At 39.8% G+C, this 22,566-nt stretch overlaps 1 long non-coding RNA gene across 1 annotated transcript; it reads right to left on the bottom strand.

The window, feature by feature from the left end:
* Window positions 1-8,729: 8,729 nt before the first annotated feature.
* On the bottom strand, window positions 8,730-9,861 carry LOC120516684. Its single transcript, XR_005630887.1, has 3 exons — window positions 9,741-9,861; window positions 9,493-9,642; window positions 8,730-9,259 (listed from the first exon to the last, which is right to left on the bottom strand). It is a non-coding gene; the product is annotated as an uncharacterized LOC120516684 (long non-coding RNA).
* Between the last annotated feature and the right edge of the window lie 12,705 nt (window positions 9,862-22,566).

Raw genomic sequence — 22,566 nt, 5'->3', positions numbered from 1 at the left:
AGGAGGCACCATCCAGCCATCCATCCAGAGACGGCACGTGAGGACAGGTATTGAGGCGAGCACTTTTTTGTGCGGTTTAATATCACAAAACAGTTAAGGGTAAACCTTAAAAAAATAACACACACACACTCAGAATCTCATTTAAATGCTACCCTTTAAAAAGGATGAGAAATATTTTCATTTTAAAAGTTGTCACGTTTTCCACAATGCAGTTTGCAACACTGCCCCATACTATGGGCATCCGGGAATCACCACAACACATGTGCCCCTATCAGTACATAGTATTGGTGTTTAGTTTTCTGACTTATGTATCACAACACACTCTATTGGGGGCAACTTTGGAGCAATAGAAAGTGCTCATAGTGTTTTGAGCTTTAAATATCACTGGGCTGCACTGGTAAAATAAATGGACAGTACAAAATAAAGTAGGTCTCCATTTAACCCAGCATTCTGCAATGGAGCTTATAGTGATGGTGACACAATTCCCATGTTATTAAGGAGCCTCATAAATTATAACCACATAGATCCCATTTAGGTCCTTGAACTCAACAGACTAGCCTGAATTAAATTATAATCCATTATATTTAAATTGTATTGAATTTTTCATCTCTCAAAATTTACCCATGATTCCCATTTACCTTATCTCATTAATGTATGCAGATACTGTAGCACCACCCAATCAATGCACACTGTCCAGTGAGAGAGCCCAAGTACCATTTTACTAAGTCAGGAGTTATTGATAGTGGTGAACAACACAGGACAACACTTAGTGCATTTTTAATGGAGGTTTTATTATAAACCCATCCGAGAGATGCTTAAACTTTGAATTCAATCAGTTTGTTGCAATGCAGTGAAAGCCTAGAATTGCAGTCTTGCTGCCATAACAATGGTTCAATGTTACTGTGCCATGTCTGTGTCTCTTATGCGACGCCAGTTTGAGTATTATTATTTCTGTTGCTGCATATTATCCATGTTGCAGCATATAGGCTACCAAGCTCAGCTTCTGTTCAAACTACAGAAGGATAAGTCTCTTCTCTATCCCTGGCAACGTCTTTAGTAGGACCTTCCTGAACAGGCTGAAAGACATCACAAACACCCAGCTCTGAGATCAGAAATCTTGTACTGATCAAACTGCACCACTCTGCATCATTCTGGAACAGTCTCTCCTGTATGTCAACTTTATTGACTATGAAAAAGCATTCGATAGCATGGGCAAGGAGACCCTCCACAAACTTCTGAGAAGATCACCTTTATCATCCAGAATCCTACAATGGGATGGCCTTTAATGTGGTCCATGATGGTCAACTTACTGATGCCTTCCAAGTATAGAGAGGAGTGAGGCAGGATTGTTTGCTCTCACTGGCAACAGCCTGGTTTATAAAGACATCCACAGCACAGAAGCAGAACGGGATCCAGTGGATGCAATGGACACAGTTGGATGACTGACATTTTGTGGATGACCTGGCCCTCTTCTCCCGCACCCAACTGATGCAGGAAAAAGAACATCATCACAGACAACTCCTCTTCCCTCTGGATGTCGGGTTCTAGGCAAGGGCAAGGGTCTCAAGAAGAGCTCTGTTCGTACATCCCCCATCACGTTGGAATGAGTCAGGACTGGCTGGTCAAGAGTAGCTTTCCTCCAAATGAAGAGTGTCTTGTGATCCAGGAACCTCTCCATCATTACCACCACCATGATCAAATTCTTTGAATCCAACATGAAGTCAACCTTACCCTACCACCACCAAAAAGGTCCAGACATTTACCATTACCTGTCTGAGAAGGGTACTCCAGATTCACTGGCCCAATACTGCAAGTAACCAAAACTGGGGAAAAAAATGTATACTTGGCCTTAGACAACATTATTAAATGCACTACGCTTTCTTACTTCCATCCATCCATCCTTCCTTCATGTTGTGTAGAGCGCCCAACAGTCAGAATGGTTCTCTTTAGTGCCCCCTGCATGTCTTTACACTCCAAGAAGAAGAAGAAGAAGAAGAAAAAAAAAAAAAAAACAAAACACAAAATGTGGAAAAGATGGGCGAGGCAAGGCCAGGAAGACTAGGATATAAACCCAGGACTCTGCACTACTCCTGCACGCGTCCTTAAAATGCATGGCCGCCAGTTAACCTGGCCAGTTCCTGGTAAGACTTTAATGATTTATGTGGAAGACACCTCCACCCCAGGCAGACAACATTACCATTGTTTACATTAAATAAAAAAAAAAAAAAAAAAAAAACCCATGGAGAATCTTACAGGTTAAAAATGTGACGCAGTCACTGCCATCCAAGTAGCCACTGAATGGGGGTTGGGGGGTTGTGTGGCCTGGTGGTTTTCAGTACATCGCCATAATGGCTAGGCCACACTACACTTAGAGGGATTAGTATGGGCTGGGTTTACTGGGGAACAGATCTGACACAGACAAGGGTGGGGTGGCAGGGGTATGGGCCCCAAAATAGGTATACAGCTTAGAGCCACAGACTAGGAAACAGCCCTCCCAGGGACACACTAGCAGTCCCATCCTTTCTTCATCAAAGCCAGCACCAATCATCAAGAGAATGCCAGTTTCTTGCAGATCATACAAGGAGTATCTTAACCAAACTGCTATTCTTTCACAAGCAGCACAAACTGAGAAGTATTTCACTGCTGAGACGCTGCACTCCATTTATATAGCCCTTATGACAGTAGGACTTTGTAAGATGGGTAAACACAGGCTAAGGGCTTTATTGGTTTATAGGATGACATAAAATTCCAGGAAAGTGCCTGTCAAGCTCCCCCACCACTCCAGCCCAAACATGTCAAGGTTCTTGTTCTTTTTCTCAACTCTCAGATTGCTCTGCAGGTCCACAAACTCCACAGCATTCAGCTTGTTTTGCTAGCGATGGCACTTCTCCATTCCCCTTTGTCTCAGTGGGCTGCTCTAACAATGGACTTCCCTGTGGATGACAAACAAGTGGTGAGGCACACCTGCAGGCTTCTGTTTTCTTTGTTTTTATGGCATTTAGTCACCCACCAAGCAAGGGGGGCATCGAGCCATCTGCTTCATGGTAACCTTTGTGTGCAGGTGTGCCTGCCATCGAGAGGAACAGCAGAGCTGTCAAAGTCTAACTCTGTGGCTGAAAATCAACAGGACTGCATCCACCCCCCATGCGTACAAGATGGGGCACCTCAGCCTGGGGGATTACAGGAGGCACAGCCCATTGTGACACCAAAGGCCACGTGTCCCAGCTGAGGTGTGCGCACTGAAGCATAAAAAAATGAATGTATAAAAATAAAGAAGTGTAATGGTTAACTGTTTGGAATGTGATGCAATGTAGCCAACTAGCTTGGCTTTATATGGTGCCTTAACCAAATACTAACACACAAGTGCTACCAAGTATTTTAAGGATTCCAGACTGGCTGTACTCTTATCACTTTACTTTAAGTCCAAACTACAGCTAAGCTTCCTTGTATATTTCAGGTTTATATAATGGACACCATATGAAGGCACTATACAAGGTCACAGCTGTAATCCAAATGCTTCAATATTCATTTCAATTCATGTGTAATAAGATCTGTACAACTGAAGGGTCAAACTAATCTGTGCAATGCCTTAAACTTTTGGCTGCCATATATGAAACCACCATCTCAAGGTGCTACGGCCACACAGTCGTACTACTACTGCTTATTTTATTTTTATTATATATATATATATATATATATATATATATATATATATATATATATATATATATATATATATATATATATCTCTATCTCTCATCACAGGATTTTTACATAATGAAACGCTGAATTATAATGTCTTAAAACCACTCCGCCACCACATATAAAATCATAATCAGAAAACTTAAGTAATTTCCTTCAGGATTGATAATGTTACAACTTAACAACTGACAAGGGACAGGTTACACTAAGAGCAAGTATAAAGTAATCATGTAAATATAAATAAAGTATAATAAATGAAAGTATCAAACTAGAGTGCAGTGTTGCACCTTAAGTTAATATTGCACATTCGGAGAATAAATAAGGTTATTCTCATGTCAAGAGAAGACAATTTATTGCACAAGAACAGATAGTATGTTGCACATTTCAAGTACTTGAAAAATGTACCTTGATATCCAATAAAGAAATAGGCTAATAGCTTAAAGTGTGGGTGAGTGACCGGAAAAGGAGTAAGAGAGAGTCTGATGGCTGTGGGAAAAAAGGATTTTCTGTGATGTTCAGTGGAGGACTTGATGCTAGTCAGTCTACTGCTGAAAACGCTCGTCTGTCCAACCACAACACTACGAAGTGGGCGATTAGCATTTTCAATAATAGACTAAAGCCTAGACAACATTCTCTGATCTACCACAGTTTCCAAGCGGTCCAGTCTCTCTCCTACCACAGAGGAGAACTTCTGAATTAGTTTGTTTAGTCTCCTGATGTCTGCCACTTTCATGCTGCATCCCCAGCATGCCACAGCGAAGAAAAAGGCACTGGCAACCACACTGTGGTAGAACATCCGCAACATAGTGCTGCTGACACTAAAAGATCTGAGCTTTCATAGGAAATACAGCCTACTTTGACCCTTCTTGTATACGGCCTGCGAGTTCCTGGACCAGTCTATCTTATTGCTCATATGCACCCCTAGATATTTGTACTCCTCAGCTAGGGGTGGGCGGTATGACCAAAATTCTATATCACGGTATTTTTCTAAATCATACCGGTTTCACGGTATTTTTTTCCCCATGCATGAATGAATGTTAACCACATTTTCCACTGCAATTACTTCAGTAGACTGGCTAAGAATAACCTATTCCACTGTAATGAGCATTGTACAAAAACAACATTTTAATGTGCACACAAGTATTAATACAGGTTTGCATGGCCCCATAAAGTGATAGTTTTCAAGGGGATGGCACGAATGAAGAGAAGGAATCACATTGCATGACAGATGCAGTCAAAATATAGAACCTTTTTATTGAACAAATTTTGCAAAAACTTAAAACTATAATTTTGACAACATATTGTCAACCATCCAAAGAGGCATTTAGACTTAGTAAAATATCCAGAGGTGCTTGTCAAAAGTTGTACTGCACTGAACAGGTCTTAGAAAAGGAATATAGTAAATAGGTTTTGTAAACCAACTACACTTTCTGTTAATGTTAACAATCTCTGTCCACTGACATGTTAAAGTGACTTTTTTTTTTTTTAAAAAAACAACGTTACCATTATTAAACTGCATAATATTTAAACTAATAAATATTAACAAAAAAAATAATAGTGCAACTTCCAGTAATAATACTATTACTTCAAAACTTCAAGCCCAGGTACCTTACACAGTATTCACCAAAATAAAATAAAATAAAACAAGTGCAACTTGGTGACATCTTTACCAACTGAACCATCATTAAATCAAATTGCATTAATATGGACCTTGCTTCAAGCTAAGCTAAATACATAAATAATAAAACTGCAACTTGCATTTATAATGCTATTTGTGGCATAGTGGGTCTACAGCTTAAAAAAAAAAAAAGGGTCCGTTTTTAAATCCAGTTCACCATGTCCGTCTCCGTGGGTGTGATTGCACGACTGCTGGGAGTTGATGAGGTGATTGGGGCGAGTCGCACCCGATCGTTCTCTATTGATTCATTGGCTTACTGCGGCATGTGAATAAGGCACTGCGCCGACGGAGATGTATATTTCTGAGCCGGCAAGATAGGGGAAAGCAAAAAAGAAAAGATAGAACACAAGGAGGTTAAAGAAGGGAAAAGGCAGTCATGGGAGATGATCCAGACACCAGGAAGGTGAAGGCAGCACAAGCTGGGGCTCCGTGAGAGAGCTCAGGCTTAGGCGATCTAGGGGCTGGATCATCCCACTAACTAAGCGTGTAGAGTGGGGCGAACGAAATGTAAGACCACCCAATGGATCCGAGGAGTGTCTGAGTGAGCGCGAAGGAAGACGGGAGGTGTGCCAATCTCTGACAGTCTGACTGCTTAGTGTGGCGGCAGCCAACACAGGAGTTGGCAGAAAGCAGTTTGTGCTGCAAAGGCTCCGCCAGCAACGCCTGTAAAGGGTGAGCACTTGGAGACAGAAGGTGGTGTGCTGCGATCGGAGAGACTGCATTTTAACCTCTATTTTAATGGATTTATTTATTATGGATTTTATCCCCAAGTTTCACTGGTTTTATGGATTTGCTATTTATTTGGGTACTGTATTTTTCTGAACACTGCACAATGGACTCTTTCAGTTTTACTTTTGACTGTTTTTAACAAAAGCATTTGAGCAGTTTCCACCACCCCCTGACTTCAATGAGATTTCTCAGCTCATCTCGGTCATAACTATCAACGGTGTTGGTTCAACAGATTCCCATGTGGGAAGAGGGAGTCTGTAGGGAACCGGCGTCGTCACACTATTACACAGTAACCAGGTACATTACACAGTATTGAAAAAAAAATAAAACAAGTGCAACTTGGCTTGCAGTATTATCCAGTAGTCCAGTACTATAGAAACAGTATTCACACATTGGAACTTTTAAAACCAAAGTATCTTCAGACAACAGACACGGCAACTTTTTTCATTAAAAAGTTCTTCTGTGTCATCATGTTCAACTTTATTGTCTGCTACAGCTTCCATTTAGGAATGTGCTCTCTCCATTTTCAGTGCTCAATACCTCCACTAACGCATGTACTCTGCAGCATTCCTGTTTTGCGGTGCAGCAGTGAAAATGGTCCCCCCCTTAAACAGTTTCCCGCTGCGCCACGTTCTGAACGTTGTTTAAGCTATTTAAACCGGTGTTCCGGTATAAGACAAATCCATATCATAACAAAAATAAAAAAAAAATGGCTTTTGGTATAAACCGGTATACCGCCCAGCACTATCCTCAACTATCTCCACCTCCATACCCTTAATAGATAGGGGAGTGGCTGGAGATTGCAATCTTCTTAAATCGCCTACCAGTTCTTTAGTTTTACTGGTGTTGATCTGCAGTTGATTCAGCTCACACCAGTCAAAATTGTCCACTCCCTTCCTGTATTCCATCTCTTCTCCATGTCTGATACTACCAACTATTGCAAGGTCATCAGAGAATTTCTGCAGATGGCAGCCCTCTGTGTTGTAACTGTAACTAAAATCTGTAGTGTACAGGGTTAAGAGGAATGGTGACAGAACTGCCCCTTGTGGAGCACCAGTGCCACACAGCACGGTATCAGACACAGAGCCCTGTAGCCGCACAAACTGTGGTCTTCTCGTCAGATAGTCCATGATCCACAAAACTAAGGGAGCATCCACCTGCATTTCCAACAGCTTAATCCCCAGTCTGGCTGGCTGGCTGATGTTAAAGGCACATGAGAAATCGAAGAACATAATCCTGAGAGTTCCTCCTGGCTTGTCTAGGTGACTGTAGGCACGGTGCAGCAGGTAGGTGATTGCATCTTCAACTTCAGTCCTCACCTGGAAGGCAAACTGGAGAGGGTCCAGTGCTGACTTAACCTGGGGGTGAAGTATTTCCAGGACTAGTCTCTCAAAAAAACTTTCATGATGTGTGTGGTGAGTGCCACTGGCCTGTAGTCAGAAGGGGCACTTATGGCGCTTTTCCACTGCATAGTATGGCACGACACGGTTCAGTTCAGCTCACTTTTGGGGGGTTTTCCATTGGGAACAGTACCTGGTCCCTTTTTTAGTAGCACCTCAGCCGAGGTTCCAAGCGCCGAACCGTTACCAAAACGTGACGTGTAAACTCTGCTGGTCACTGATTGGCCGGAGAAAATGGTCATTACTGCGTCACTGAACTTGCAACACGAGACACAACAGACCCGCTAGATTTTTAGCACAGCCAGCGAAGGTTCGGACGCACCATTTTGTTTTAACCAAAAATGGCTGTTTCGTGGTCTATTGAGGAAGTACAGACGTTCCTCTCGTTGGTAGTGGAGGAGCAGATCCAGTGAGAGCCGGATGGGGCGACGTGGCGCAACTATAACGACACGTGAATAATCCCACCCACTCTAAAGCGGTACTAAACTGCAGTCGAAACGCAAACCGAGCCAAACCAAGGTGAGCAGTACTGAACCGTGCTGTGCCGTACTATGCAGTGGAAAAGCGCCATAGGATGTGCCTTCTTTGGAACAGGAACCAGACAAGACGTTTTCCATAGCACTGGAACTTTAATACTCAGGCTTAAGTTGAAAATCCTAACTAGAACACCACAGAGTCGTGATACTTGATATTACCTTTATACAGTAAATACCATCTCAAAGTGCTATATAAGGCCACAGGTGTACTAGAAGTGCTTCAGAATATTTTCACAATTTAAGAACTGACTCCATTCCCATTTGTTTGCCTTAAATCACAAACTATGAATAAGATTACCATCACAGAGCACCTTTATATAAAGAATGCCATCTCAAGGCGCTATACATGCTGGCAGCAATAACCCAAGTACTACCATCTGCTATGTATTTTACAATTCTGTTCATCTCTAGCACGAACTGTACAAAAGAGATGTCGACTTATAATCGTTGCAACACCTTAGCTACTCAGTCACCAAGTACATAAAACCTTCATTTCATATATTATCTTTGTAAAGTGAATACCATCTCAAGATGCTATATAAACTCACAGGTCTAGTCCAAGTGCTTCTGTATATTGTACAATTTAAATGCATGCAGGTTTGAGAACTGTATAGGTCTCATTGGTTTGTGGAGTCCAAACTACAGCTTAGCTTTACAGTATATTACATAACCTCTGTACAAAATGAGCACCATCTCGAGCCACCACAATCAAACTGCTTTCAGAAATGTTCACAGCTTAAGATCAAGCAGGTCCGAGCTTTGATTTAATTCCCCATCCGTTTGCTTCAAATATAGCCAAGCTTTATTTCACATAGCATCTTAATAAAACAGACACCACTTCAAAGTTGTAGGCAAGTCCAAGTGTTTCCACATACTGTAGTGTGCCATTCTGTTAATCTGCAGCTTGAATTAAATAAGTAAATGTCGAACTGTAATCCGTGCAATGCATTAGGCAATCGACCACTCGTAACTACATACAAACTTTATTTCACAGGTTGTAGTTGTATAGCGATTACCATCTCAAGGTGCTATATATGCCACAGCTGTAGTACGAGCTTACAAATCTTGCAGTAGCAAAAATCTACCGTATTCAAAAAAAAAAAAAAAAGGGTGAAGACACAGACGCCGTGGGTTCCCAGATCCTTTATAACCTTTGCTTTTGTGCGCCGAGAGTACATCAATTTTTTTACTCCCTTTCTCACCTTCTTCAGCAACTAAAGAAAAAAAGCAATCAATTAATTAAGAAATCACAAATAACTCGACTGATTTACTCGAACAAAATGATTCGCATCTATAGACAAAATTACATCAATTATCTAGATTATATAAAATATATCAGATTAAAGTGCAAACAGGTCCGACTGAACTCTAATTTCTGCTTTGAATCCAAACTACAGCTAAGCTTTATTTAAAAAAAAAAACCACAGCTTTAGAGAAAAAAAAATACCAATTAATGGCGCCATAAAGCTCGCAACCGCAGTCCAAGTACAGTACTTCCAGATACGATCATCTTTTACCATTCATTGCCTCTGTACCACGCTTCTTTACGACTTTTACATTCGTAGTGTTGAACTGTTATCTGCGCAATACCTTTAACCTGCAACACGCCGGTATTAAAAAAGTTTCAAAAACTCGTATCACACATACCTGCGGGAAAACAAAAAACAAAATACCTGTATACAGGATGAAACTCACAGAGAATCAACGGTTGCTGCGTTTACACTTGCAGAGGTCGACGCCGGAATCCGAATTGGTGAAGAAATCCGCTCTGATGCCTGAGCTGTTCACAGTCCACAATCCAGACGAGACCTGCGCGTTCACGTATACATTCATCTTATGTAGAATGTACGCGTTGCGCATGCGTCGTGACGCAGCCACGCGGGTTAGACGCAAATTTGGAGCCCGCTTTTTTTTTTTTTTGGTCAACTGGTGCTTTTCGGTTTTCTGTTTTAAAGAAGCAGAGCATCTCGTCTCATCTTCAGAAATCGTCTTTCCTGGGAACGGTCGCAGTGGTAGCAGGTATGCTCAGACTTCCATGTCTCTTTTACTAAATATATTGTGCCAGCACGGAAAGGCGAAGGCATTGTACACCTCAGCATTTTGTGCCTTCATTCCGAGGACAATTTTAGGTATATGATGAATTTTAAGAGCGGCCTTATTATAAAGGGCTTATAAAAAATGTGAATGTCGGAATCCCGTCTCTGCCACATCTTAACATTTCGCATGTTGTGTTTTTTTTTAAACGAGACAGACAATCGGGACGCATCCTTCACTGAAAGCCCCGTCATGTTTTCCCGCTCATCCGGGCTATTTTGGTTTTCGCGCCTTTCTTTTTCTAGAAAAAAAACGACATTTTGTGCAGAAAATTTTAAAGTAAAAATAATATCGTTATGGTTGTACGAAGGTCAGTTTCCAATACGTTACGAATTTCCGGACCGAAACTTCGACGAGATAATACATACCCATTACAACACGTCAGCCTTTTCTTAAACCAATCAGGCAGGTCACGGACAACTAAACCTCCTTTGACGGAATGAGCGGCGCTGCTTGTCAGGTAGGAGTGGGCGGTGATGGCACGAATTTAAAATCGATACTGATACAAATATTTTATAAAGTACAATTTTTGATACTACAGCTTATTTTGCAAAGAATGACAGTATTTTACAATGTCTGTTACTAATCGGTGTAGGTCTGTCTAAATCACGGGTGTCGAACTCTACTCCTGGAAGGTTTTCCATTCTAACAGTCTTCCTGATTAGTGACCAGGTTTTGCTGCGAATTAACATCTTTTGCCTTAATGTTAATTAACTTGACTCGTGCCCCTTTGTTGTTTTTTTCTTTTTCCTTAATTAGCAACCAAATAATAGTGAGATACAAAAAAAGCCATCACACATGATCTGAAAATAAAGAAAGGTGAAGGCCTCATTAAAGTTGATCTCTCGGTTCACGAAAACATTTTGACAGTGTTCTTAGGAAAAACAGACATTTGACAGTTTTGGAAATGTGTGCTGTTGCAGAATGAGAGTAGCAACTAGCCATGGAATTAAATAACGAGTTTAATTAACAGCAAGAATTGGCTTCTCATTAAGAAACTGGTTGGAGTTTGAAGCCCCATTTTAACTGGTCAGCCATGGGCTTGTTTCATGTCTCATTTCTGTTTGGCTGCCATTTAATGAATAAAAGAATCAATTCACAGCACTCAATCCTTAAAAACGGGCTATTAAAATGAAGGGACAATAATTGAATTAGCGATGAAAACTGGTCACTGATTAGGAAAAGGGTTAGAATGAAAACCTGCAGCCACTGCGGCCCACCTGGCCCAGAGTTCGACACCCCGGTCAAAATCCTGATACAAGCTCGGTATGGAAGAATACTTAAGACATATATTCACAAATTACTAAAAGTTCTGTGAAATATGAAATGTTAGTATAAATTTTATGTGTCACTAATATATGTTGTGCCTGATTTTTATGTATTTATATAATTATTTATTTATGTAACACTACTTGCATGCAACATACAATAAGCCCAGAATCAAAAACATTCAATCGTCAAAGTCGAACATAATGACAACGTGAAAAAGGTTTACTTGAGTATTTTGCAAATTTATTAAAAATAAAAAAAAATTGAGAAAGCACATGTACATAAGTATGCACAGCCTTTGCCATGAAGCTCTAAATTGAGCTCAGGTGCATCCTGTTTCCCCTGATCATCCTTGAGATGTTTCTGCAGCTTCATTGAAGTCCATCTGTGGTAAATTCAGTTGATTGGACATGATTTGGAAAGGCACACACCTGTCTACAGAAGGTCCCACAGTTGACAGTTCATGTGAGAGCAATAAACCAAGCATGAAGTCAAAGGAATTGTCTTGAGGCACAAATCTGAGGAAGGTTACAGAAAAAATTCTGCTGATTTGAAGGTCCCAGTGAGCACAGTGGCCTCCATCATCTGTAAGTGAAAGAAGTTCGAAACCACCAGGACTCTTCCTAGAGCTGGCCGGCCATCTAAACTGAGCGATCGGGGGAGAAGGGCCTTAGTCAGGGAGGTGAACAAGAACCCGATGGTCACTTTGTCAGAGGTCCTCTATGGAGAGAGGAGAACCTTCCAGAAGGACAACCATCTCTGCAGCAATCAGGCCTGTATGGTAGAGTGGCCAGACGGAAGCTACTCCTTAGTAAAAGGCACATGGCAGCCCGCCTGGAGTTTGCCAAAAGGCACCTGAAGGACTCTCAGACCATGAGAAACAAAATTCTCTGGTCTGATGAGACAGATTGAACTCTTTGGTGTAGGAAACCAGGCACCGCTTATCACCAGGCCAATACCATCCCTACAGTGAAGCATGGTGGTGGCAGCATCATGCTGTGGGGATGTTTTTCAGCAGCAGGAACTGGGAGACTAGTCAGGATAAAAGGAAAGATGACTGCAGCAATGTACAGAGACATCATGGATGAAAACCTGCTCCAGAGCGCTCTTGACCTCAGACTGGGACGACGGTTCATCTTTCAGCAGGACAACGACCCTAAGCACACAGCCAAGATATCAAAGGAGTGGCTTCAGGACAACTCTGTGAATGTCCTTGAGTGGCCCAGCCAGAGCCCAGACTTGAATCCGATTTGAACATCTCTGGAGAGATCTTAAAATGGCTGTGCACCGACGCTTCCCATCCAACCTGATGGAGCTTGAGAGGTGCTGCAAAGAGGAATGGGCAAAGCTGGCCAAGAATAGATGCTAAAACCTCAAGTAAAGTTTTTTCACGTCATTATGGGGTGTTGTGTATAGAATTTTGAGGGGAAAAAAATTAATTTAATCCATTTTGGAATAAGGCTGTAACATAACAAAATGTGGAAAAGGTGATGCGCTGTGAATGCTTTCTGAATGCACTGTATATATTTCAAGTTATTTGTTTATTGTCACATTTCACAGTACTTTTGTTTATTTGCATATTTATTTTGTTTTGTTATGGTGGGTTGGCACCCTGCCCGAGGTTTGTTTCCTGCCTTGCGCCCTGTGTTGGCTGGTATTGGCTCCAGCAGACCCCCGTGACCCTATAGTTAGGATATAGCGGGTTGGATAATGGATGGATATTTAGTTTTGTCTGAAATATTCCTCCATGTCTGCCCACCATAACAAAATTATTACAAAATAAATTTAAGAAAATGAAATAATGAAAGTAATTTTAACAAAATTAAATAATACAAATATAACAAAGAACTTTTTTGTTCATAAAGATTTACATATATAAATACATATAAAAATGCTATAATTTTACAAACTTAAATTGATTCCTTCAAAACTGTATTGTTTACCAAGAAAAAGGATATTTTTGCATTTTCAATTCCATTCTGACATTTCTTCAGTTTTATCAAGTAGAAAAAGTAACATGTTTGCTTTCTGCATACTTAAAGAAATACTCTAGCCAAAAATATATTGTTTTATATGCTACCAACCCCATTATAGTTTGTAGTGATCGCCATGAACATTTTTTAACCTCATGTTTTCATACAGAACGGAGATCACATAGTTTATGATCTCAAAGAACCAAAATAGTTACCAATGCCGTCCAAAATCAAATGATATAAAAAAAATCTCAATGGAAAATGGGGAAAAAAAAAATCTTACGTTGCTCATGTTGCATAATCCACATGTCACTTTTCTGGCTTTATGCTCAAAACTTGCAAAGCATGCATTTTTTGATAAAATATTGTTAAATAAATGCATCTTGAAAAATCAGCGGGCATCATAAACAGGAAATGCAAGTTACATGCCATTCCTTTATTTATAGGAATGGCGGCTGCTTATTTCAGTAAACTCCATGGCAGAGTTGCACTTCTTTGACATCATTACAGTTTTAGGTTTCATTTAAAGCATTTGTATGTACAGAAATAGATTAGGAAGTGCTGTAAGTATGATGTGGTGTAAGTATGCGTGTAACTTATGCACATGCATGATGCAGATCGTGGACCTACAGGCGTCATTTGGAAATGTGCATTGGACTCACAATTGTAATGGGATACACAAGATGCTTTTTGCTCTTATTGTTGTTTAGCTCCACCCCTTCTTGTAGTTTATTAGGCAATGAATTGCCTTATAGACGCACTTGTGTGCAATTTAGTTAAGGCTAATATTTAGGAACTTTGGAGTCTTATCCCCAGGACCTTTTGGAATAAATTTGGGTTGTGAGATAATCGTGTGTCATCCCTTAGAATCTAGGATGTGGCCACCATTTTCTCTCTTATGTAGTGTACTGTGCAGTGCTGTTGCCTTGAAATTCTTGGACCTGAATTCATTTCCAGGCTGGTGTGCCCTCACACAGGAAATCTCATCTACTAAGGTCATCAGACCTTGAGTAGGTGAGTGTGCTCTTTTTGGGACTGACTATTACTTTGTGCCCATTGCTACCAGGACAGTTTCTGGTTCACAGTGGAAAGGCTGGTATGCAGAAGAAGAATGTCGGAAAGAAACATCACATGTGACTTTCATTTTTCATGTTCTTTAATAAAATGTAAAGTCTTTTCACAGACTTTGAATTAAATATAAAGCTTGAGCCTTCTGCCTGAAAAGCCCTGTGTAACAAGATGAAAATCGGTTAATGCAATTCAGGTTATCCCTGCCTCTTTTGAAACCGGGTTATGCAAGACACTTGCTTAAAAGCTTAAAGAGAAGCTCAGTTGTGGCTGGTTAACTAGAAATTACACAAACTGGCCCTGCTGACTTTACTAGGTGATGCCCCTCCGGTGCCAGGGCCTTGCATGTGTGTGGTTTTGCCATTGTCCGTCCTGCTTGGATGTTCCTTTCTTTTATCAGTTTATGTTTTATCAAAGAAGAGAGAAATTGAGCCAACACTGTCAACTGCCCCAGAAGCTTGCATATTGTAATCTTTTGAAATAGCCAATAAAAGGGGGTCATTTTGTTTGACTTCTCGGAAGAAGACCCCGAATGGGTTGGGGTGATAAGTTGTGCTACTTTTGATTATTTATTTGAACATTTTACTAATTTGCTTCTTTCATTTAAGCTTGAGTAAAACTTTTGTGAAGGGTTCTTTTTCTCTTTAACAATAACAAGCTGCTTGAAAAACCAAGATTAGGATGTTGCTCAGTTGAGATGCATGGAGTGTTGCTTACTGAAAATAAAGTCAAAATACCCAGCTTATTCTCCTGAAGACAGGTGCCAAACGAGGATGTGAAAACAGGCATCTTTTAAATTTAGACCACACAGCCGACCTCCTGGTTGTTGAAGGAAATGATCGTTCCCGAGAGACAAATGTGGACAAGATTAATGTATGGTATTATGTATTTTTGGGGTTTTATGTGAATTAGTGTGGTGGAAAGAAAAGGAGTTTAAATCCATAAAAGCAAGAATAAAGAAACCTGAAGTTTGGTGTGGTTAAACAAGTTAACACACACATACACACACGGTGCAAACAGGGTCTTGTGAAAACTTGCAGCCTACAGCAATATGAATTCTAAAGAAAGAAAGTTATATTAGCCAAAAATCAAAGAGGCTTAATACTTCTGTCATTTTTTGTGGTTTTCTTTTTGTAATAGTTTATTTTTTTTCCTGCTCTTTTTAAATCCCTCACAATGACATCCTGATTGTCTGCTCATAAAGTCAGATGGGAGGTTTGGTTTCTTTGGTCCCTTGGTTTAGCCAGTGGCTTTCACTCTGCATAGCCCACTACTGAACACTGTGCACTCCTGTGGTTCTCCAGTAGTTGTCGCTGCTCAGATCCCCACACAGTCTCTTCACTGCAGCATAGACAGATGCATTCTTGTTGTATTATAATGCTCCCTATTCACACTAGCAAACAAATAAGTTTAAAAAAAAATTTGATGCTATTTTGTAATTCTTCTGAACATATGTGTGTGTGACTGGGTCTGGTGATGGACTGATGCTCTATCCACGGTTAGTTCTCTCCTTGTATCCAGTGCTGTTGGATGTGCTGAGGCCACACTTGAGCCTGAATTAGATTAAGTGAATCTGACCATATTATGTCATGGGATCTTATTTATATCACCCACCCCAATCCGTAAGCAATATAAATACAGAATTTTCCTAAAAATTGTCAGAATTTCAACTTTGAGATTTTGTCGGCTTCATAAATCTTAGGCATCCCAGACTACTACAATCTGAAAGTTTTCCAAGTGATACCTGTCTGTGTGTTTTAATATGTTGTTATGATTATGTTTTGGAACACTGAGATGCTTTTTGTCACTGTTCTGTTGTTGTTTTCATTTTACATAACTTTAGGGTTATTGTGATTACCTTGGTGCCATTTTGTAGTGAACACCACCATTTGCAGTTTGATTTTCATGTTTATAGTTTCTAATAATGCCATTCATTGCCAGTCATGTGGGGGTGACATAACTTAATATCTATAAGTAAGTCACACTTTTTATACATGTACTGTATTTTGGTTTATTTAATACCTTTATATCGCATAGGCTTAATTTTTAAGGTATTCTGCTTATTTTACATTATGTTTGAAAAGTTTATTTGGATTGCATTCAATTTTTATTTATTTGCTCAATACAATTTGTTGTTCTTGTGACCTCAATGATTGAGACACGCCTATGTCACGGGATGTGTTGATGTAACTGGGTCAGCTGGTATTTTATTCTTTATCCCTTAAAAGATTTACTTTGCTTTATGAAAATCTATACTAGTGGTAGTTAGTATAACTTCAAGTAGGCTCCAGTATCAGGTTTTGCTTTTGGTCTTGAACTCATTCATTTCTTATGATGTCCCCAAATGCTGCAGTCATGGGACATTGATGGACTACTGCAAATGAGGTCACAGTAACAGTCATTGGTGAAACAACGTGGCTAGTGTGTTTATTCAAAGCAAGCAAACAAACACAGTGCCCAAATAGTGCAGCGCTCCAAAATCATCAATATTAAAAACAGGTTAAAATCTAGTAAATCAAGGCAAGAAAATCATTTAAAATTGGGGACAAAACAACAGTTAGATTTGCTTCCCTCCCATCTCTCTTCACAACCTGCTCATCCGAAACAGGGTTGATATACCAGTGAACATGTAAAATAGCAGACGACTACTGATTCTGAGCAAAATTGCTCCGGTAGATTTTGCTCTGTTGAGATAATTAGGTAGACAGCACCTTATTTGTATCCCATACATTCTATAAATCTATCTGTCTCTCTGCCTTTAAACTGCCTGTAAAAATGGGATAAACTGCCCAAGTGCTGGTTAGCAAAACTTGCAGAGACTTACCCCAAAAGATTCAAAGCTGGAATTACTGCCAAAAGACCTTCCACAAAGTACTAAAGTTAGGGTCTGAATAATTCTATGAATGAGAGAGGTGTTAGGTTTTGATTTTTAAAAAAATTGAAAACCTTTCTGAAAACATGTTTTCACTTTGTCATTATGGGTTGTTGAATGTAGACTAATGGGCAAAAATGGCTGATTTCTCCCATTTAAAATTAAATCTACAGCACAGTAAAGTGTGCAGAACCTGAAGGGATCTGAATAGACTGCCAATCCACTGTACGTGTTTGTTTTATTTAACTGCCTTATTTTTTGTATGTAGATCCAAAAGAGGCGGGGCCATCTGTTTATGGGGGAGAGCTCTTCTCCCCAGCAGTATAAATAAAAAATGCTACTTTTTGCTACATATAGGATGAGTCAAAATTATGTTAACACTAATGGTACGGTTATTTATATACTTACTAGCAAAATACCCGCGCTTCGCAGTGGCGAAGTACTGCATGAAAATTTTTATAAAGAAGAAAATTAAACCTTTTTAAACTGAGAGAAAATATGCCAATAATTATTTGTTAAGGATCTCTTTGTGTGCCATGTTGTCAGTTCGGCCCTCCGGTTGTAACATGACCAAGCTGTGCACTAAGCTTACTCTTGAGCATGCAACTTACAGTTGGCCATGTGAACAGTAATCTTGTCTCAAATCTCATAGCTTGGATTGCTGCTGTCATAATCGGTTTGAGTTTCATGGTTTGTTTCAATTATGACAGTATTTGCAGGATTTGTTGTGTTGAAGTGACATTCGGCATCTGTCAAGCGTTGGTAAGCACACAACCAGTTTCATCGATAAAATCACATCCAGCTTTTGAGAGTTTAAACATTCATAAACATCAAAGTGTCCACTACTGAAATCGTCAGCTGTGAATCGAAGATGTTTAAGAGGCATTGGCGGTTGTCGAAAGGTGTAAAATATTTGGCCATTTCGGTACACTTGAAAGCGACAACCGAACAATTCAGCGGCAGCCATCAACTCGCATGCAGAACCATAGGTGAAGGGCTTAAGCATTTAACTGTTCTAGTGCTCCTGTGTAGTATAATTATCTCCTGTACCGTCATCAGTCCACACCTTGAACCTGTCCCAGTCATTCAATACATAAGACACAATGTTACTCCGGATATCAAGAGTGAGCCTGATATAGCCGTGCAATATGTAACACAGAGAATGGAAAAGGTAGGTGCCATCTCCGGGCATGGAAACCACTCGGTAAGTGACAGTTCTTTGATCAATAGTGATCACCTCGATAGACATAATGGGGGTTGGAATGATAAAGGAAATGGGTACCTGAGAAATGTAAAGTAAGTCTAAAATACCTATACAATAACTATAATTGTAATAAACAAACAATAAAACATCGGAGAAGCCGTGGATTAAACAAAAAGGCTGTAGTTATCAGTAGGGAGACGTGAATCCCGTGGCGAAGCAAGGAAGGGAATGTAGAGACCGGAGCGACGGACGGTCTTATATAGCCAGGCAGCCAACAACGTGGGAGGCGTTGGGATGGGGGACCCAACGGCACCTCACACGGTGACCGAGGTGCAGGCTATGGACGTATATATGTATGTAAGTAGGATTCAGTTAGCGTTGGGAACCCGTGTACCAAATTTCTTGAAGATGGGCCCATAAGTAATAAAGACTGTTGAAAAGTTCAATATGGCGGCCGACAGTGGCATCATACCACCGAAATAAGTACGTACATTGGTTTCGGTTAGTGCAGGGAAGCCGCCTACCAAATTTCGAGAAGATGGGGCCATAAATAAGAAAGTTCAACATGGCGGATGTTGTTGACCGTTATGACCATTACGTGTAGAATTTCAATATGAAACCTGCTTAACCTTTTTAAGTAAGCTGTAAGGAATGAGCCTGCCAAATTTCAGCCTTCTACCTACATGGAAAGTTGGAGAATTAGTGATGTTGGAAACTTCAATATGGCGGCTGACAGTGGCGTCATACCACCGAAATAAGTACGTACATTGGTTTTGGTTAGCTCAGGGAAGCCACCTACCAAATTTCGTGAAGATGGGGCCGTAAATAAGAAAGTTCAACATGGCGAACGTTGTTGACCGTTATGACCGTTACGCGTAGAATTTCGAAATGAAACCTGCCTAACTGCTGTAAGGAATGAGCCTGCCAAATTTCAGCCTTCTACCTACACGGGAAGTTGGCGAATTAGTGACGTTGGAAAGTTCAATTTGGCGGCCGACAGTGGCATCATACCACCGAAATAAGTGCCAAATTTCAGCCTTCTACCTACATGGGAAGTTGGAGAATTAGTGATGAGTCAGTCAGTCAGTGAGTCAGTGAGGGCTTTGCCTTTTATTATTATAGATATACAATTTTTGTGGACAATTTATGTTCCACATATGGTAGGATGTGTTGAACGTGATGGCGAACAGGTTGAAACATTCCTGTAAATCATCTTGCACATACAGTATGAAGTATGTTTTGTGAATAAATCGTTTCTGCCATTCAAATGTTAACATAATTTTGACTCGCACTGTATTTTGTTTTTTTTTTGATTAACAATTCTTGCTTTAATAATTGGAGTTCTGGCTTCAATCCCTTCGTTGTTTTAATGGGTACTCTCTCTGGATTCTGATTTTTGGCTTTGTTTTGCTGTAATCTCTTTTTTTATGCATGCCTTCGTTTTGCTCATTTCTTTTTTGAATTTCATAAAAAATAAATCTTGAATATTAAGGGAAGCCTCTTATTTTCCTGGGACTGGAGGTTTTACTGTTTTCCTTTTTTCCATTTGGGATATTTTGAGAGATTTTTAAAAGTCTTTGGTCCTTTTTGGGCCCTGTCTTTTGAGTCTGGGGCCAGGCTTCCTGAGGTTGTGAGGCCTCCAGTGTTGTAGTTGACTTGTGAAGTGGGCAGATCTGGCTTTTAGTTGTTCTCCAGAGACCTGCAACCCTTTGTGTGGTTTGTTGTGGCAAAATCAATGACAAGGTACTTAAGTAGTCTGACACTGTAAAGAATGAGTGGACTCTGTAACTTGATAGCGAATGGACTGATTCTTATGAAATGTTGTGGACCACATGCACGTCTTATACTTCATTCCAGATTAGTATTCAAGTTTGGGTATTTGAAGTTCAGAGTTTTCAAAGCTGATACCAACAAGCACCAAACTACTGCTCAGAGGCTCACAAAATTTGGTCTACATATTAACCAAACGCATGCAAAGTTAATACAAATCTTTGATATTTATAGGATGTGTGCCCCTGCCTTTATATGTCATGAGTCTGTGTTGAATTTAATTTCTGTCTAAATGTACCCTTTAAGCTTTGGTTTTGGGATTTTTGAGGACAAGAAATCAATTTCCCTTGGTTATTTTGTGGACAGAGTTATATTTCACAATGTAATTATTTTGATTGCGATTTGGATGTTTTTATTTATTTCTTTTTTATGCAGCCTAGGAGGTCACCATTTTGCTGCTCCTGTTGTTATGACACAAGCTGTGTTATTAGGCTTCGATGCTGGGGTTGTGACTCCTCAAATAATTACAGAAAGAAGTTAAGTTATTCAAAGCAGCCATTCTCTGTCAGAGTTTAATGGGTAATGCCTCAAAGAACTTCTCGCATTTTCTTTTGATTTACACTTGATCTGTCAATGACCCTTTACCTGTGTTTTTCTACTCTGATTGTCGTGTTCTATTTTTGATTATGAATAGTCTTCCTGGTTTTTGACTACTACATGTCCCATTTCTCTTTATTTAAAAAAAAAAAACAGTTTGTGAGTAGCACATTATACATTCGCAATGGAGACATCACATGGGTGTTTCTGGGGAACGGCCACGTAATTGTGATGCCCATAACTAAACAAAATGGTGATGTGACCTAATGGTAAATAAACGTTCAAGTGTTTACAGTGACCTTCTAGTGCAAAATAAACATTAACTATTGTATTCTTTGGATGAGAAATTCTCTAAATATGCATAAACGGCTTCAGAATAATTTTTAAAAAGTACTGTAACACAAGGATCCCCGTTTCAAAAATAAAAGTGGTTCATACAGCACATACGGAACTTATTCAATTTGGAAACACAATCTTTGGTTTTCACCTTTTAAAAAACACAGCTGCACAGAGACTTAACTTTCTAAAGAAGGGCTCTTCAAACAAACCTCAATCTAAGGATGTTAAAGAATTCCTTCATATGATTTGAAAGTTTTGCATTCTCAATGATCCAACTTTTCTACTTTAGCAAACGCATGCTTTTGGTTTCAACAAAATAGGGTGCAAAATTGATGACATCGCTGATGCAACTTTGCTAAGTGATGGTCTTCATAGACACCATGATGTGAGGATGTAAAAGCAAAGGTTTTAAGTTCTGACCATTTGACAATGTTCTTGATTGTCACTGTGCATTTCTATGTGCAAGAACCAAGTTAAAGCTAAGCCTGTTGTTTTGAGACAGTTAAGTAAATAGCCTTTTACATTAAGGAGTGGGTGGTGTGGCACAACAAAAGGCTCAAGATACTGTGAACAACAGTAGACTCTCCCACAGTTGTTTACACACACAACCACTCACACTTCCTGCTGGATTCTGAACACGTATGTGACGACTGCATGCATTTGTCCATGTTTGTCGTTTGTGTATTTGTATCCCGTACATAACATTCAGTAGATGGCGATGAGCTTCTTCGTGTTCTGGCGTTCTTAGTCATGTCATAGACTTCTGTTACCTGCTGTACGCTTGGCAGATGACACTGGTGTTCATTTTCTTTCTTCTGTGTTACACAGTTTTCCAATCAATTTGCCATAATAAACCCACAAGCAGAAGTCAGATTCCGGTGCTGCTGCCGCCACCTCAGATTTCTTTGCATTTTCAGTATATTCCAGGTTATAAGCTTTAAATCAAGACCAAGATAAAAGTTCTAGCCCCAGTAGCTCATGAGTAAGCACATGACAGACGTATATACTTAGCATTTTAAATATATAAATTAAAGAAATCGCCAGGTCACAACAGGTTGTTTCCTGCCTATTTATTTAGATTTTTGTTGCTTCTCAACTGTCATTAAATTCTTCATCACGGCAACTTGAAAGGCACAATGACAAGATTACCATACATGAATTAAATAGTTTTTATTTAAAAAAGAAAAACACCATATAAAATGACAGATATTTTATAAAAACAAACTCAAGCACACATTATTTACAAGGCAGTTTAAGTATAAAAAAGTATGAAACATAAGTGCAGGTAAGTTGCACCATAAGCAAGTTTTAAAAAAAAAAAAATTAAAAAAGGCA

The sequence above is a fragment of the Polypterus senegalus genome, chromosome 16 (assembly GCF_016835505.1).
Source record: "Polypterus senegalus isolate Bchr_013 chromosome 16, ASM1683550v1, whole genome shotgun sequence".
Classification (NCBI taxonomy): domain Eukaryota; kingdom Metazoa; phylum Chordata; class Cladistia; order Polypteriformes; family Polypteridae; genus Polypterus; species Polypterus senegalus.
Note: the sequence above shows the minus strand (reverse complement) of the source record. Positions and strands in the feature narration are given on the sequence as shown.